This window comes from Podarcis filfolensis, assembly GCF_964270895.1.
Source record: "Podarcis filfolensis genome assembly, chromosome: 4".
NCBI lineage: Eukaryota > Metazoa > Chordata > Lepidosauria > Squamata > Lacertidae > Podarcis > Podarcis filfolensis.
The window spans coordinates 57934573-57952637 of record NC_139607.1 but is presented as its reverse complement, the minus strand read 5'-3'; the positions used below and the strand labels follow the sequence as shown (position 1 = coordinate 57952637).

The 18065-nt window shown below is 40.4% G+C and overlaps 1 long non-coding RNA gene across 6 annotated transcripts in view; it reads left to right on the top strand.

The window, feature by feature from the left end:
- The window catches only part of LOC310761459, a 228222-nt gene that overhangs the window by 73023 nt on the left and 137134 nt on the right, over positions 1–18065 (top strand). The window lies entirely within an intron of this gene.

The following is an 18065-nucleotide window of genomic DNA, read 5'->3' as shown; positions in this document are numbered from 1 at the left end:
AGAATGAAGAGCAGCTGAGAACCTATGAATGCTAATTATACTCCTCATATTGGGGCCAAGAGATTCATTTTTCAAATTTCCTGAATAAATTTGAGTATCATTGCCTTTGGACCCACATTCTCCCAGCAACCTCAAAGCTGCTTCCACGAGATGCAATCCCACAGTGAATACGTGTGTGAACAAGGTGACAATGTGGGCATCACATGGATCTTTCTGGTGGAATTATCAGCTTACTTGGGAATCCGGATGCCTGTTATATTTGGGAGAGAAACTGGGAGGACATTTCATGGAATTTTCACTAGTCGGAGTAGGAATTCTTGAACAGTTTATTGTGGAAGGGGCTATTAGCAGTGACAGTAGCATACCTCTTTGCTTTTTTCATTAAGGTTTTTTTTAAAAAATAAATAAATGATTGCACCACATGCAAGAAGTTCCCAGAATGGTGGGGCAGCATGGAAGGGGTACCTAAAACTGGTGCAAATCTGCAGGTACTTTTAATGCCAACTGTGTGCTAATGTACAACCAAAATACAGAATTTGCAAACCACCACTTTCGCATGTCATACTGTCACTGCTCAAGCATTTGCCTTGTCCAAAGGGCACCTCCCTGGAGTCATTCAACTTGTTCCTCGGTAAGTGCAGCTCTGATTGGTACAAAAACTGTCTAAACTTTCTCCAGATTTATGATGAACCTTGCTGCAATCATGTGGTAACTGCGTTTATCATTTGATTAAATGACTGTGCAAAATGTCTGCCATGAAAGGGTCTATCACACCATCAGCCACCTGGAAGTTCCTAAATTCATCATTACCTCACAGACTCTTAATATCTGTACTGTAACCTGATGGTGTCATGAAAGGAATTATGTTTTGCTCTTCAGGGCTATGGCATTGTGTTTCTGTAATGCTTTGCTACATATCGTTGTTACTCATTTTTTTACTCGGACCCCTTTAGCTGCCCTCAGAAAAGCATAAAGATCTTGATAAGCTATAGCAGACAAGGTACTCTCTCACATATGCACAGTACAATTTTGTTATGAAAGTCATGGGATGTGACTGTCTTTACCACATTCATTTAAATGTGTGGTTTCTAGATAATATGTATTACAAAGGACTGAGATGGATTTCTGAACTTGTAGGAAACCCTTAAGTCAGAATGGCAGGTAGCCAAAAGACTATAGGTTTCAATATATAGCGATTATTGTTTCCCCAACACATACTGGCTCAAACTTCCTCCAAGATAATCTATGTCTAAATTAAGTCATTTGGATGGGTACCCCACCTACCCCACCATTCAGAAACACGAGAAACAATGCCAAAACTAATGCTTTGATTCAGATATGAAAATGAAATACTAGCATAAAGTGCCCTTGTTAAACATTAATAATGGTACCTTTTTGTTAGCTATCAGTCCTCAAGTAAGCACTTACGTCCTAAAGACTAGGCCAGGGAAAGGGAAAATTTTGGCCCTCCTGATGTTACTGAACTGTAACAAAGACCAGGGATGATGGGAGTTGTAGTTCAGCAACATCAGAAGGGCCAAAGGTTTCCCACACCCAGTATAGGTGCTTGGGTGGCAGTCTTAACTAAAAGTAAGCACACCTGCACTCAGGGGAGGGGGCTTCTGGGTAGATTTGTGTGGCATTATGCTGTTGGGAAAAACCCAACTTTTTACCCAATTAACAGTTCTTGAGGGTATGGCTACTGCCTCTCCTTCTGGAGGAACCTAATGTTGAGAGACAAGAGGTTGGATGATTAGGAAATGGAGTTCCATAACACTGTTGAATGTAACTTATTGGGCAAAATTTACGCTAAAGAGAAAAGATGCCCGAAACACCTCTCCTCTAAGTGACAGCAAGAGTTTTCTGAGGTGGCAACTCAAACTTTGGAATGTCCTCCCTAAGAAGGCATGTCTGTTTTTTTGACACCAGCTGAAGACCTTCCTATTTGCCCCACAATTTTGTAGATTATTGTAGTCTGTATAATATTGGGACAGTTTTGGGTTTAGCTTTTGGGTTTTTAGTTTTGCCTTCTTTTTTATGCTTATTCGTTGGTTTTAATCTATATGTTCTGTGAATTATTTTAATTTACACTGCCCAGGAATCTTTTGATGAAGAGCATTTGAAATATTTTAAAATACATAAAAATGTATATTCCTTTAATCAAAAACTTATTTATAATCTATCAGTTTTACTTTCAACAGGCCTCATAAGAGTTAGGCATAGCAACCAGGCTTTGGGCCCTGGGAAGCCAGATTAGTAAGAATTAGCAACTTTAACAGCCACCCAACTTTGTTACTGTAACAGTAAATAGTGTGTTGTGCTGGCACAGCATAACGCAGGCTTCCTCAAACTCGGCCCTCCAGATGTTTTTGGTCTACAACTCCCATCATCCCTAGCTAGCAGGACCAGTGGTCAGGGATGATGGGAATTGTAGTCTCAAAACATCTGGAGGGCCGAGTTTGAGGAAGCCTGGCATACTGCATCCTTTCCTAACTGCAGCAAAGTTTTTAACATGATTCTGTCTATACCAGGTTACCGATTGCCCTCTATTTTTTGATTCTCATAAATGGAATGTGTCGGTAAGTCGTGCCCAGCTCTGCTGTTTAGGTGACTTTTTCTCCAATTTTGTTGGGATTCTCTTTTCTGTCACTATTATCTCCTGAAATAGCTCTTCTACTATTTATTGAATGTCTACAAATATAGGGGGAAAGCAAGATACACACACTGAGTGAAGACAAGGCACACTTTCCTTGTTTTGAATGCTAACTCGTTTGAGGGATATTGAAGGAATAGAGCTTCCTCAAACACATGTGTCCAGCTGTAGCCATGAGGAATCTGTATTCACCAGCACACAAAGGCAGGAAAAGTTATTAAACACTATAAAACAAAAGAGGTGTTTAAAAGCATCTGTGTGTACTAAATCACGTAAACAGGTCCCACGTTATGTTTTAACACATTAAAATGTATAACAAATACAGATAATTAATGTAACCTATAGGATATACAGTTACAGATATTTCTAAATCTTTCATATGTGTGTGTTACAGAACACGCTAAATGCTGATAAATGTGACTATGTTACACTTGTCTCCTAAACTCACTAAAATTTGAGATGCTAATTTTTCTGTTTAAAAAAGGTGCCTAACTTGACTTCACTTGCACTTCTGAAGAGATGCCATTAGCATTCACTTAAACAGCCAGAACAGCACTTATTTAATGTCACAAATAAATACTTACAGGCAGGTAAACATTTTCAAAATTATTTCACAAAAGTACCATTAAATCCTCTGGGATAAGAGAACCCACAATTTCAAAATTAAATGCCAGAAGTATTGTACTTTTTCACAGGTACACACCATAAATGGAAATAAGTACTTTTCTGATTGCACCCTTTCTAGCACCACCTGTTTAAGTCCATTTGGAGTTTATATTTGTCTAAATGATGTTAGATATCATCAGCGAATAACTTTGAATGGCAGGTCTCTAAAATTTAGGCAAAGGCACCAACATATAATTTGTTTCATGTGTATGGACTGCAGATCTTTTTTCTTTCTCTCAAGCAAACTGCACGTGCTTCCATTTCCTGTATATAAACATATTTATCAACATTATTGGATCCATCTGCTTGAGAATGAATAAGAAAGATTTGGGAGGTATTTTTCCCAATACATTAGGTATTTGTTTTGTTGCTTGTGTTCGGTAACATTTAAACTTGATTTGTTGTTCTCATCGTTATTCTTTTTCTATGTACTCCACTTTTCTTTTGAAAGCAGCCAGAAAAAGTAGGGGGAAGGCTTAAGGGGGAAAACCCCAAGTAAAAGTTAAAGTGGGAGAAAACTAAACTGAAAAGTAACAAAACTGCAGCACTTTAAATGGTATATCGGCTAAAAGCAGAACAGAATGTTTTCGGAAGCTCATTGAAACGAAGAACACAAGGGTAGCCTGCTAGATCAGGCCAGCGCCCATCTAGTCCAGCATCCTGTTCTCACTGCAGCCAACCAGATGCCCATGCGAAACCTGAAAGGAGGGCTTGCATGGTGCGGCACTCTTCTGGCAAACTGCCTCCAATAGTGAAGGCAGAACATAGCCATCATGGCTACTAATCATTGATAACGTTATCCTCCATGATTTTTTCTAATCCTCTTTTAAAGCCATCGGAGTTAGTGGCCATCACTACTTCAAGACAACTGGAAGAGTGCACAGTAGGAACCCAGTGGATCTCTGGGGTCTGAACACTCATCCCCTAACACCACTTTCTGGACACGGCCCAGGAGGAAGGAGTGGAACCACTGTATAACAGTGCCCCCAGCTCCCAGCCCCTCTAGCCGGTCCAGAAGGATGTTATGGTCAATGGTATCAAAGGATGCTGAGAGATCTAGCAGAACTAGGAAACAGCTCTCACCTTTGTCCCTAGCCCGCCGGAGATCATCAACCAGTGCGACCAAGGCAGTTTCAGTCCCGTGATGAGGCCTGAATCCCTACTGGAAGGGATCCAAATGGTCCGCATCCTCCAGGCATGCCTGGAGTTGTTCAGCAACCACGCGCTCAATCACCTTGCCCAAGAATGGAAGATTTGAGACTGGGCGATAGCTGGCCATATTGGCCAGGTCTAAACATTTTTTTAAAGAAGCAGTTTAATGACCGCCTCTTTCAGTGGGTCTGGGAAGGCTCCCTCGCAGGGAGGGATTCCCTCGCAGGCAGGGATTCACCATCCCGCAGAGCCCATCACCCAGCCCTTCCTGGCTCGCTTTTATTAGCCAGGATGGGCAAGGATCAAGGAGACAGGTGGTTGGTTTCACTTGTCCAAGCAGCCTGTCCACATCCTCGGTCTTGATCCACATCCAGTCTTGATCACACACCCATTGTGCAATATAATGTGAACAATACATTCACACATTTCATATATTGTTAAATTTGGTCTTCAGAAACCATTTGTTTTATATTGTAAACCGCCTTGTGGGCTTCAGATGAAGAGTGGTATAGAAATTTAATAAATAAAAACAATTTGTCAGGCTGAACAAGAAATCAGAAAGTGTCATATTTGATTCTCCCCTCTGCCATTAAACCACTAGTTTGTCTTAGACAAGAGGCCCTCTCAGTCTTAGCTATGGTGTGGAGATAACAATACTTGATTCACAAGGTTGTTTTAGGGATCACAAGATAATGATTATGAAGGCCTTTGGGCACTCAGAAATATTACAAATACTGAACAGTATTAGTGGCTATTAAGTTTACTTTAATTCTCAGCCCAAGTAAAGAAATCATTTAGCAGTTCAGTGTGATGGCACTATCAAGTCAGAAGACACTAGAGGTATTTTCAAGACAGAACAGTGCACTGTAAAAATTCAGATTTTTTAGTTGTTACACGATCAGTGCAGAGACAGAACTCGCTGCTTATGGCTGAAAGGCACTGTATGCTCAAGAAAATACTTGCCCTTTCTTCTGTATCCAATTACAAATGCTGTGCTTTAAAATTCATTTGTTTTAGGAAGCCAACTTCAGTTATCTTCTATTTCAGTTCTGTGTATCTACCTCTCCAGACAGTTCCATTATTTGATTGTGGAACAGGATATTTTTCCTTGAAATTGTGTTTGCAGACTGTAAGCCATTCAGAGGAGATCATGTCTTGTCTCATATACTGTACAGCATCAGATAACATAGTTGATGAATACTTGATACTAATAGGTGCTGTTTTCTCCAGGACCTACCCTACCTTCCCACTTCTGGGGTACTAAAGCATGGCTTTTCCTCTTTCAGTAGCTCCATCCTGGCAGCTAAAATTCAGGACTAAATTTTCAGAACAATTGTGGGCCGGGTAGGGTACTGCCTTGTAGTATTTAATGGTTTAGGAACATGCCTCTTGAATAATTAAACCTTTCCACAAGTCGCTTCTGTCTCACAGCGGGGGCGTGTTGCGCTCTGGCCTCCTGGGCACACTTCCGCCAACCTCGGCGTGAGCGGGACAACGTCCTGCATTACGGCGAAGTGTCCTGGCCACGTCACAGCACCGAGCGCCCAATCAGGAGGCTTGAGGGCATGGCCAGGATGATTTAAACCCCGGCGCAACGCCATTTTGTTCCCTTTTGCCGACCTATCTATTACCTTCCCCAAAGCTACCATTTTATGGTCACAGCTCCTTGAAAGGTGTATATGGCAGGATAGTCATTGCCCAGCTGCCACAAATAAGGCTAGGGAAAAAATGGATCAGGCTGTGACACGGAAAGTGTTGGCCTTTGGTGGCCAGGCGATTTGCCACCCAGAAATTGTGCACAGCAATGAGGCCTTATATCGAACAGATGGCGTTCATCTTACCAATGGCATGATTGACATTTGGTTGGCTGATATCACTAAGGGCATAAAGTGTTGGTTGCAGGTGCGAGGGTAATGGCGGCGAGCTTAGGGTTCAATTGGCAGTTAGGCATTGGAATAGGGATGTGGGGGGAGGTGAGGTGTGGCCATCACCTGCCCCTCCATCCTCTAAGGTATTCTGTTAAAGGAATCTGGGGTCTGGATCTTGTCTGAAGCCCACGGAGGGGCTAGGGCCATGCCACGACCCTAGTGAACCCAGGGAATGCTCGAGTCGGTTCACGCCGGCAGGGCTCCCCCTTTGGGGTTTACCCTTAGCAGACTTCCAGTAAAGCGGGCCGGAAGTCAGATATAGTCTTGTTTGCCAATGCGTAAGCCAATACATTCTGTAATCAATAAAGTTGTGGCCTAAATTACGCCCATTAACATTAATCTTATTACTGTGTCATCTTGCCTTTATTCTGGGGAGTGGTTTTGGGGAGCCTTGAGGCGCAAAGGAATATTCTTAAGAAATGATAACCAAGTGTTGAATAAATGCTTGGAGAAGGGTAATTGCATACCCTAGGGCTGTTCTATTCTATAATAATAAAAATAACAACAATAATTTTACTATTTATACCCTGCCCATCTGACTGGGTTGCCCCAGCCACTCTAGACAGCTTCCAACATGTATAAAAACATAATAAAACATTTAACATTACAAAACTTCCCCATACAGGGCTGCCTTCAGATGTCTTCTAAAGGTTGTATAGTTACTTATCTCCATACCCTGCCACATTTCTCTGATGAAAATGGAGACATCCTAAGAAAAGGCGGGACATTCCAGGATCAAATCAGAAGCTGGGACAGCTTCTATAAATCTGGAAAAAGGGATACTTAGATGGTCTGGAACTGGCCTCTCCATGTTTGTTCTTACCAGTGCACAAAGTCCGTGCACAGGGAAAATTGTATGTGTGTGATATCTGTCTGCATAATTCAATGTCTTTGAAAATTGTAGAGTGTAGATTGCATTGTTGTTGTTGTTGTTTAGTCGTTTAGTCATGTCTGACTCTTTGTGACCCCATGGACCAGAGCACGCCAGGCATTCCTGTCTTCCACTGCCTCCCGTTGATTGCATAGACAGTCTAAATGCATAAGTTTGGTTGAACTTCTCAAGGTTGGGGGCTAGTGAGTGCAAGCCTGACACTTGTGTTCTGTCTGGTTGTCATCTGATTAATTTAGTTTGATTGTCATCTGAAAAGGGCTATGACATCTTATGTATAAAGGGTATACAGGCTTGTAGCTTACAAATCTGTATAGAGAGTAAATAGTGGATGGTCAAGCTGCTGACTAATCTCAATAAATAATTAAAGATAATTAAAGATTTTGTCTTAGCACCTAGTTTATTACATTATATTTTGACATACTCAAATTTTCACTGCAAATCAAATTTAGGGTTTCCTAAATTCTTTTAAAATTCAGAGTCTCAAAATTAGGTTGGGCAATAAGATGCATAATTCTGTAGCTGTGAACATTATTAATATTATTAATATTATTGTCTGAGGACAAACGCTGGCTCCCTCATCCTGAAAGCGAGATGAGCGCTGCAACCCCATAGTCACCTTTGACGGGACTTAACTGTCCAGCGGTCCTTTACCTTACCTTTACCTTATTAATATTATGCTATAATTATTACTATTTTTTGTACTCAAAGTCAAAAGCCCCTAGGTGACTTTGGAAACAGCAGTGCATCAGTTTCTTAAGTTTTTCACTTAGTGGTATAGTGTGCGTGTTCCAGAGTAAACAAAGGTATACATGGAAAATGATTATTCAGGATTCCAGTGTGAATCATTAGCAGCACATACCACATTTGTCAGTGGATTTTATTTTTATTTTTAAATTTAAAGCCCCTCCCCCTTTCCTACAAGGAACTAAGGGTAGCAAACATGGTTCTTCCTCATTTTGTCCTCATAACAACCCTATCAGATGGGTCAGTGCCTTATAGTCACATGTAAGGCACTTTGTCATCTCTTGTGCTTTACTTGGGGTGATCAGATGCTCCTCTCAGCATACTGTGAACTTGTTATCCAATCCATCAAGCAGTTTCTTCTCTAGAAGAGAATTAAGTGCATCGAGAAATCTGTATGAAAGGGACTCCCAGAAGCAGTGGCTTTTTAGTTTTCAAATTCAAAGTATATTTCTCAGTAAACATGATGCTCTAAGCATGCTGGTTACCTTGTAGAAAAGTTAGCAGCATACCAGGTAACAGCAGATAGTGCCAATGAGACAAATAAAACTTTGGCTTTACGGAGATGCTGCTTCCAACTAGATAGGCCATTTCACTGTTCTGCAAGTTTATTTGACCTTTTATGAACTTGTGTTCTGCTTCTGATATCTGGACAAGAATGCCTGAAAATATTAGTTTTTCAAATTCCAGATTCCCTGCAGTCATTTTCATCGACAGGGAGTTGTCTGTGCAAGAGGTTACTTTCTTTTATGTGTGTGTATTTTTAAATACCAACAACATATTTAAAGGTACTTAAATATTAGAAAAATGAGCTCAGTTAAAAAGCAAAACAGTCCTGGAATAGGGTGCGTCATTGTGTTATCCAATATTCCTTATTATACAAATTTACTCTTTGTTCTGGTTGCTTTTGACTGAGCATTAGAATAGTATTGTGTTTATCTTGTTATCCTAATGTTTTGGCTGTGGTCTGAACCAACAAAGAAAGTTTACAATAAGTTTCAAAACTAGGGGAAAGGGAAAGGGGTCTAAAGGGCTAGTCTAGTTAGCTCCTTCAACTTCCTGAATCCGCTTCCTCCTGAGAAAACTGATCAAACAAATTGCTTGGTTGCCCACTTTCCAGCCCTCCTTGTGGCTCTGTGTTAAAAGTAGGAAACTGAGATGATTTTGCTATGGGTGGATATTAGGATTGCTTTTTCAAAAAGCTGCTATAGAAAGTACTTTCCTTTTGGGTTATTGACACTGTATTCTTAAACTTGAAAATGTTTTTGTCTGCTTGAGGACTTAGATTGTTTTGAATTCCTAAACGAAATGACCTGATCCTAAAATTCTTTGATTAATGTTTGGATCAACGTTTAGCTGTTTATTGGATTTTGCTCTTCTTCAATTACTGGGGTTACCTAGCCAGATGGGTGGGATGATCCTCATCATTATAGCACTCATCTTGGCAGTGTTAACATATTTATTCCTCCAGTGCAGGAGATTGGACTGGATGGCCCTCAGGGTCCCTTTCAGCTCTACAGTTCTATGATTCCATTTCAAATTTCAGATTTAAGTGCATTGGGAAAGAAAATATGGACAGTATTGAGAGTATTTTTTTAAAAAATACACATTTATGTCTGATTAGAATAGAATTACAGGTAAAAACATGCAGAACATGACTCAGATAAGAAACAGATTTGCTCCTTAATGTAATGTGTCCTTGCTGGGATTATCTTCATACCAAGTGCTGAACCCATATAAAACAGCAAGAGCATTTTATTACCTAGCTTGGATAAATAGAAAGAAATGTAAATCACTCTTAAATTGCAAGGAGCTGTTTTTAAGTAAGCCAATCAAATCTAATTAAGAGAAAACTTAAGAAGCATAATTAAGCAGTAGAATTTCTTAAATTATATTTATCCTAATTTTTAATTTAATTTCACAACGTTAGAAAAGTTACTGCATCTCTTTTTAAAAAAAATGCACATAAAGTATTTTGTCCCTAAAGATCTTAAAGGTGATCACAAACAGGACATATAGGAATATTTTGTTACTTGTTTCCCCTGAATAGTTAAAATAGGGGTGGTAGTGTGAGTACCCATAATACTTCTTGTTTGGGTTTGGGTTAGTCTGCTTCCTTTCTTTTCTGTATTGTTGCACACCAGCCCAATCTCCAAGCAGTGTGAGATTCCAGGGTTTCCAGGGTTCAGTTTCCTCAGAATGTGAGACAGCGAAGACTGTGGTGTCCTTAGGATATATGGTTTATTAATACATATCAACACCCCAAGAGGGCCTTCCTTCTCCCATAGCCACAGTCTTTGATTCAAGCAGAAATCAAGCTTCTAGCTCACACATCTCAACTCTGGCCTTTCTCTTTCTAACCACCAACCAGGTTGGCAGGGGCACAAACTATAGGGAGATCTGGGAGCCTGAGCACCCACAAAAGAATTGCCACCATAAGTTGGGTTCCGAAACCTTGCGAGGCCTCAGAAAGCATCTCCGAGGCCTTGCAAGACCTCTGAGTTCCCATGAGATCTCGGAACCTGACTTCCGATGTCATGACATCACACACACTGGGCAGCCATAAACGGGGGCCCAAGTTGGCTCCCCTGCAGGTGAGGGAGGGGGGCCATGCACTTGTCCTCTGACACAGAGCCACTTTAGTTCCTTTGTTACCTTAATGATCCATACTTTGGGGGCCATTATCAAGAAACTTGTCTGCCTCTTGCAGCAATTGAGTCCTGTTGAATCCAGGAATTGGAAGAGACTCAGGCATACAGCCTCCCCCCCCAAAAAATAGCATTTCTCTTTGTTTCAGTTTCTAGTCCTTGTGTGTGTACATAGGTCAAATCTGTAACAATAATAATTAAAATACGTAATGTGAAAATAAAACAAAAGCAGTAAAATTAATAAATCTAATAAATATAGTAAATAGGCAGTGAATACAGTAAAATGGGCATCAGATCCCATAGAAATTTAAAAGTATAATAGAATTACAGTAAACAAAACAGAAACACCATCATAGATTTCAGCAGACCAGTTAAAATCATAAAAAATAAAAAGTGAACAAATAGGTTTTCACATCCTGTTTAAAGGCTTGAATACGGAGAGGTAGTCTATCACCTTTGCTACTGAGTTCCAGAAACATTGTTAAAAGTTATTAAAATAAATGGAATATAAGAGTGGGGAAAGGGGGATATAACAAAAAGAGATTGGAAGGAGTAGTAAATATAAAAAATGAAATGATGTAAGTATGACTGGGGCAGGAATGTGAAGAAATAATAATTACTTTGACCATAATTTAGGTAACAGTGAAATCTGTTCTGCATATGTAAGAATTGTGAGACTTGTGTTTTTTGAACCACACACCCAAACCCAGTACGTGGGAAATCACTTTTGAAAACAAAGAGCATTTTAAGAAGGGTTTGTGATAATGGCATTGGAATCAGAACAAACAAGCCAAAATGTTACACTGGGTGTGTATCAGATGTAAGAAGACCTTAATGTAACTATTTAGCTCTCACCCTATGCCCAGGATACAATAACCAAAGTTATTTTGACTTGGGAACCAGCATTATAACTTAAATTTTAATTTCCTTCTAGTATTTACAATATAATGCTTTAAGCTTTTCCATTTGTGCCTTTCATGAAAGGTAAAGTTTTTAATGTTTGGTAGAAGTGTAACAAGAAGAGAATATTTATGTGGTTTTTCTCATTTGATTTTTAAAAAATCTGTGACCTATTTTTGAATGGGTGAAACAGCTGGATGACAGTAAGAGAAAGTTGGCTGGGAATTTCGACTCCTTTAGAAACAGTACAAGCAAGAATTTGGTCCTGATTTCACAGAATATTAAGCTCTGAAAAACTAGGACCTTGGATTTTTGCCTGCATTTATTTGTATGTGCTTAAATCTTGCATGATGGGGCTTGTATGTATATCCTAGGGTTGCCATATTTCAAAAAGTAGAAATCCGTTTTTTGACTTACTTTGAGCAATTTTGTTAGGAAAATCAGCAAAACCGACACTACTGACCTGGCTTTCCATTTGTCTGGATTTTCCCGGACAATTTTTTTTGGCCGATTTTTGCCCAGACGCTGCTTCCACCTGCAGTATACTGGATATGTCAGGGAAATTCCAGACGTATGGCAATCCTATTTTAGGTATACTGTTTGTGCTGTGGAATTATTTCTCACATTTCTATGAGGAACTAAGCTTAAGTTTTGGTATTAAGGGCTATTTGTCAGTTCATTATCGCCATTTATCATGTTTCTCTTTTTCTGTGTTGTCAGGACCTAAGTACACATCATCTTAATTTTGTGATCAACAATCACATTGTGATATACACACACCAGGCCTTGGCGGGGGAAGGTTGTCCTTGAATATGCTGGGAGTGGGGGGTGGTTTGCTGTTCTCAGGGGGGAGAGGTTTAAGTTTTCCCTCCATTGTCGTGAAATTGGTGACCCCCCCCCCTCGATGTGGCAGTTAGCATTGGGAGAAACCTTCCATTGGCATCAGTGGAGGTGACTGCCTTAGGAAGTGGTGAGTTCTTGTTTGCTGGAGGTCTTCAAACTGAGCTTGGACAGAAAGCTGCATTGAGCAGGCAGCAGAACTTAGAAGATGTTGCAGCCAATATCAATATTCAGATCTGAAAACTATATCAGCTGGAATGATGATAAACCAGTGGTTTACAACACCAAACTAGCATCTAGGAACCCCAGACATATTTTTGTACTAATAAGGAGATTGGATATTAACCTCTGTGAACAGAACTGGTTCAGAAGCACCTTTTTGTGGGTAAATCTAAAACACAAGGCTATTGTTCGCATCCTTCCTGTTAGTGCCTTAAAGAGTCTACCTTGGAATGAATTGAATAGTAGGGCTCATTCTTCAATGCTCGAACTTTTGTATCTCATCAGTGTGATGTGCCATTTGGGACTGCTGGGTTTATACCCATTTTGCAGGTACATGATGCTGATTCTTCCAGAAAAAATAACAAAAGGCCAAATGAATGGACTGGTAGTTTATGTCACCAGCACTAACCACTAATCCTTGAAGTATATGACCTTTCAAGTACCTTCCAGTTGTATGAATTATGATGACCAGTTATTGCTTTTCAATCAATTTAATATCAGGCTTAGTTAATCAGTTCTCCTCTCTCCACATCTGACCTCAGTATAGTTGAAAGTAATTTATCACCAGCAATACCACACCATTTATTCTTCTTCCCCTCAACCTTGTGATTTGTTCATTTAGCCCTTTCAAAAAATTCTTCTTTTTAATCAAAATCATTAACAGAATCTGTTTACCATCTTGGATCCATTTTTCTGCCTCTTGGCTTATTTGGAAGTTATACAACTGAACTGTTTTTCCAAGTTGTTTTCTTTAAAGAGAATCTGGTCTTCAAATTTAGCCAAAGTGTTGTAAAAGCTATTGACAATGCAAGAAATTAAAAGGTGTATTTTTTTTATATTCAGTGCCATGTATAAATGCAGTACAGTCTATATTATAATATTTGCACTATCTTGATTCTCGAACTGAATCTGTTCCAGGAGTCTGTTTGACTCCCGAAACCATTAAAAGGCCAAGGCGTGGCTTCCTATTGGCTGTAAGAGCTTCCTGCACTCAGGAACACTTACTTCTGGGTTTGCTGCGTTTGGGAGCTGATTTGTTGGGGAGCCAAGCCATTCAAGTACCAAGGTACCACTGTATGTGTATGTTTTAAGCAGTGACAGCATATGAAAAATATTTTATAAATTTAAAACTCTTATTTATATTACTTTCTCAAGGCTTACTGTTTGACTTCTGCACTACATCCGGAGGATAGGGCCTCCTTAATGCTGGGAATTTCATCCTTGGTGTATGGTCTTTCTGTTGTGAATATGGAGAGAACTGGTTTCTCTATATACCTGTTGTACCTCATCCCATAGCTTGTGTAAGGAAATGCATGGCTGTAATTATGCACAGAATTATAGCTGCTACTAATCATACTAACAGCATTTTCTGTTCTCTGGGTGTCTATCTTTATGTAGCCACAGTGGCACCATCCATACACCAAAGGAAAGTATTGGCAGGCCGAGGTAGAAACTCAAGGTTTGTAGAGGTGGATAGCTCAGTCGGTAAGACTGCGGTGTTGAAAATGCCAAGGTTGCAGGTTTGATCCCCATAAGGGACAGCTGCATATTCCTGTATTGCAGGGGGTTGGACTAGATGATCCTCGATGAATCTATGAGAAGCAACAACAACAAAAAAGAAAGAAAGAAAAGAAAAGAAAAGAAAAGAAAAGAAAAGAAAAGAAAAGAAAAGAAGAGAAGATGGACCTAAGGCTAGGTGTCTGAAAACCCGATACAGCCCAGTGAAGACAGAGCATGATAAATGACCATGGGATGCTGAATAATTGTTGGGGAGAGGGAACCAGGAAGCCTGGTGGGTGAACATCATCTGAGATTCCACTTGTATTAATATGAAGTTTTCAAAAGTTAAGCATTTTCCCGTATTAGTGAAATTGCATGATAAAATAACATCAGACTGGCTCCTACCATTTTTAAATATATATTTTGGTAATCTCACAACCATATCTTTTGGAGATTTGTAGCAGCATGGAGGAAAGTGGCTGGTAGTATCCATGTGAAATGCTGTGCACACTAATGGGTTGCCCCGCAGGACAATAGCTTTGTAGATACAATTTCCAACAGACCCGTGAAGCAGGTCTTAGTTGATATGCTTGCAAATTCCCTTGAGGTATCAAGCCTCTCAACATGTGCAAACAGAACCAGTCATTGGAAGAGAAGTGTATCAATCACTTCAGAAAAGCCTGACTATGCCTTTTAGTATCGGTGGGAATTCAAAAAGGTCAATAGGCTCAAGGCCAGAATGTCATGGCACACATACAAAAAGAAAATAGATATTCCCCATATTAGTTAAGAACATTGGGTGAGGGGGGAGGGAGTAGAGAAGGTGTATATTATGAAAGAAAACGCTGGATTTGATCCGCACTTAATGTGTTCAGCCTTCTACATCAAGTGGTGAAAACAATTGCATAGCTTTACTCACATCTGCTGTTTAAAACCACCATTTTCTTTTCAGTTTCCTCCTTCCCCGCTTTACACAAATTTCTGTTTTCATAAACCACTGCTTTTCACCTGTCCATGTCTCCCCTTTCTTGCTCCTATGCCATGACCACATTGGATATGTAGCTGTCCTTTTCTTTTGCTCTTTTTCCCTACCCCTTCCCGACTTCATGGAAATTCAAGATTGTGATGAGGCACTACAAATCCTCCACTGGGAGCTGTGCTATAACAACCTTGCATTTTCCTCTATATATGGGAAGACAGAGATGGGAGAACTTTTAGCTCACCCGGCTTTGTTGGACTCCAACTCCCGTCAGCCCCAGCCAGAACAGCAAGAGAGCTTATGGGAGTAGCAGTCTATCTGAAGGGCTCAGAGTTCCCCGTCCTTGATTTAATAAATATCATGTTATCTTGGTTATCCCATACCCTCCAACATTTTTCCGATGAAAATAGGAGCATCTTAAGGAAAAGCGGGACATTCTGGGATCAAATCAGAAACCAGGACTGCATCTGTAAATCCGGGACTGTCCCTGGAAAATGGGGACACTTGGATGGTCTGTATCCTATTCTTTTAGGATTGTAAATGACTAGCATAAATTTCAAAAATGCAATGTAAATGAACTTAGGCTGATGATACATTGCTTCTTTATTTTTTTTATTTTTTTTGTATTTAAACATTAATTTTGTAAATACAGGGATGGCTTCTAGTCCTTCTGTGGCATTACATGCTTCTCTTTAGGAGCAAGTAGATGACTGATTCATGGATGTGTCATGTAGCATCTAATGGCATTCTGATGGGTCCCTTCCCCCTCCCCCTGCCTACTGATGTTTGCTTTAAGAAAAGAACGGTTCTTAAGAACAGTTTTGAATTGCCAACAAGTTTATGGACTTGCTTTTTTGTTTTGGAAATTAACTACTTTAATTACCTGCCTTGTCTGCTAGACTATTACTTGCCTTGTCTGCTGTGTTTATGGCCTTGCCATTTTCCTTCTATGGGCCACTTTAATTATCTTTGTTTGCTCAAGAATGAGAATAAGATTTACAATGAAGGATCTGTGCCTGTTTCCATTGTGGTGGGATCCTGTGAAAGGGCCTCCCAGTCAAAATCATGCTGTGGTTTAATTGAAGACAAAAGCATATCTCTGGACTTTCATTAAAAGCTGTGTATCAGTTACAGGGAGACTGTGAGTTAGAGATACCGCAGTATGTTTATTTTAGGATACTGTATAATCTCACCTTCCCCCAACCCCATTTTGTTGCTGTTATTTCCCGCCCCTTTTATCCTGAAGAGGCCAGCGTAAGAGTTTAACAAAGCACTTTATTGACAGGATAAGTAAAATGAAGAATCAAAGAGGCACCCTTAATGACCTTTTGTGGATATAAATCATTAATGCTATGTGTTGTTGCTAACATCCTGCATGGGTCATAAAAAAAAACCTGGTTGGCCCTGCACAATGCAAGCAGAGGTGTTGGTTCTGAATAAAAATTTCCATTGCAAGCAGAAATGTTTTCCCACCTTTGATTTTTCTTCCTCTTTGGATTTTTGTATGCCCCCTCTGCCAAATTTCCCATTGAGTGTGAACCAAAACAAACAAGCCAAGTATTTTGTTTTCAAAGTCCCCTTAAAAACAAATGATCATGAATTACATTGCTTATTTTGATTTCTGCATGTCTTTTCAAGGCTTTCTTTTATTTTAATTTTTAGGGAAAGACATTGTTAGGTATGTTTTTATCTCATGAAAAGCTGTAATTTGAGAGATTCAGTAAATCAAGGGCAGACAGTTTAATGTCTGTAGAGCATGTCTAGCCTGCCAGCCATTTCTTCATACCTCACACGACCTCTCTTTGGCAAATCAAATCTGGTAGACATTAGGAGACCCATGAATCTAACATGGCTGACCCCTATTCTGAATATGTTACACAGTGTGGCAATACTCAGAGCACAGCAAGGTGCTTCATAGTAGAGATCAATTTAACCATCGTAAGAAGAACACTCCTGGATGAAACCAATGGTTCATCCAGTCCAGAATTCTAAGCAGCGTCCAAACAGATGCCTCCATAAACTGCAACCGCAAACCTCAAAGGAACCCACAGCTATTTGCCACCACAGTTATGTATTCAGTGGACCATAGTTTCTTAACGCGGAACTTCCACTCTGGTCCAAACTACATGTAACAATGAACGTACCACTTGTAGTTGGTTGAAATAAATCTGGTCCTCCCTTAAAGAGGGCACGTATTGCAGTGAGACCTGGAAACCGACACGCTGTGTTGTGGGTGGGTACGATTGGTCAGCCACAACATCCGATTGGTAGGTCCCTTGTAGCTGGGTGCAATCTGGCCAATGGGACGCAGTCCAAATGGTTTGAGGGACCTATATATACCTATGCATGTGACCCAGAGCTTCCTCTTTCGGCGCGTGCATTCGGAACACCCACCCACCTCTCCCTATTTTTAGGGCTTTGCACTTGACCTTACTATGCTGTCGTGTGTCGTCTGTCGTTGGGACAGGGGCATGGCAGGAATTTTCCCCACTTGGCTGATTGGCTGGTGCCATTTGGGTTTTGCCTGCTGCGTAGCAAATTGTCACAACTTGTAAGGTTACAGATAGGCTCTGGTTCAGGTGATAGGGATGGGAGAACGCTCTTGCCATCCCTATGTGAAGGGTATTCCGTTAAAGGAATCCAGGGATTCGATGGTTTGGTCAACCCCTGAGAGGGGGTTGTGCCTGTGCCTGAGTCCAGGGGGACATTTGGGTAGCGGAGATAGCCTGTTCCAGCTTTCCGCCTATCTGGGTGTTCAACCTCGGCTGACCTATGCTGGAACCTGGGGTTAGTGCTACCTGCATAGCAGGGAGATAGTCGAACCAGAGCCTATGCAACCATTCACTTTCTGTAATCAATAAACTTGTGGCCTAAATCTGCCAAAAACCAAAACCAAAATTTGAGTCAAGTGTGAATTTATTTAGGGGGGAGCTTTCTGGGTCTG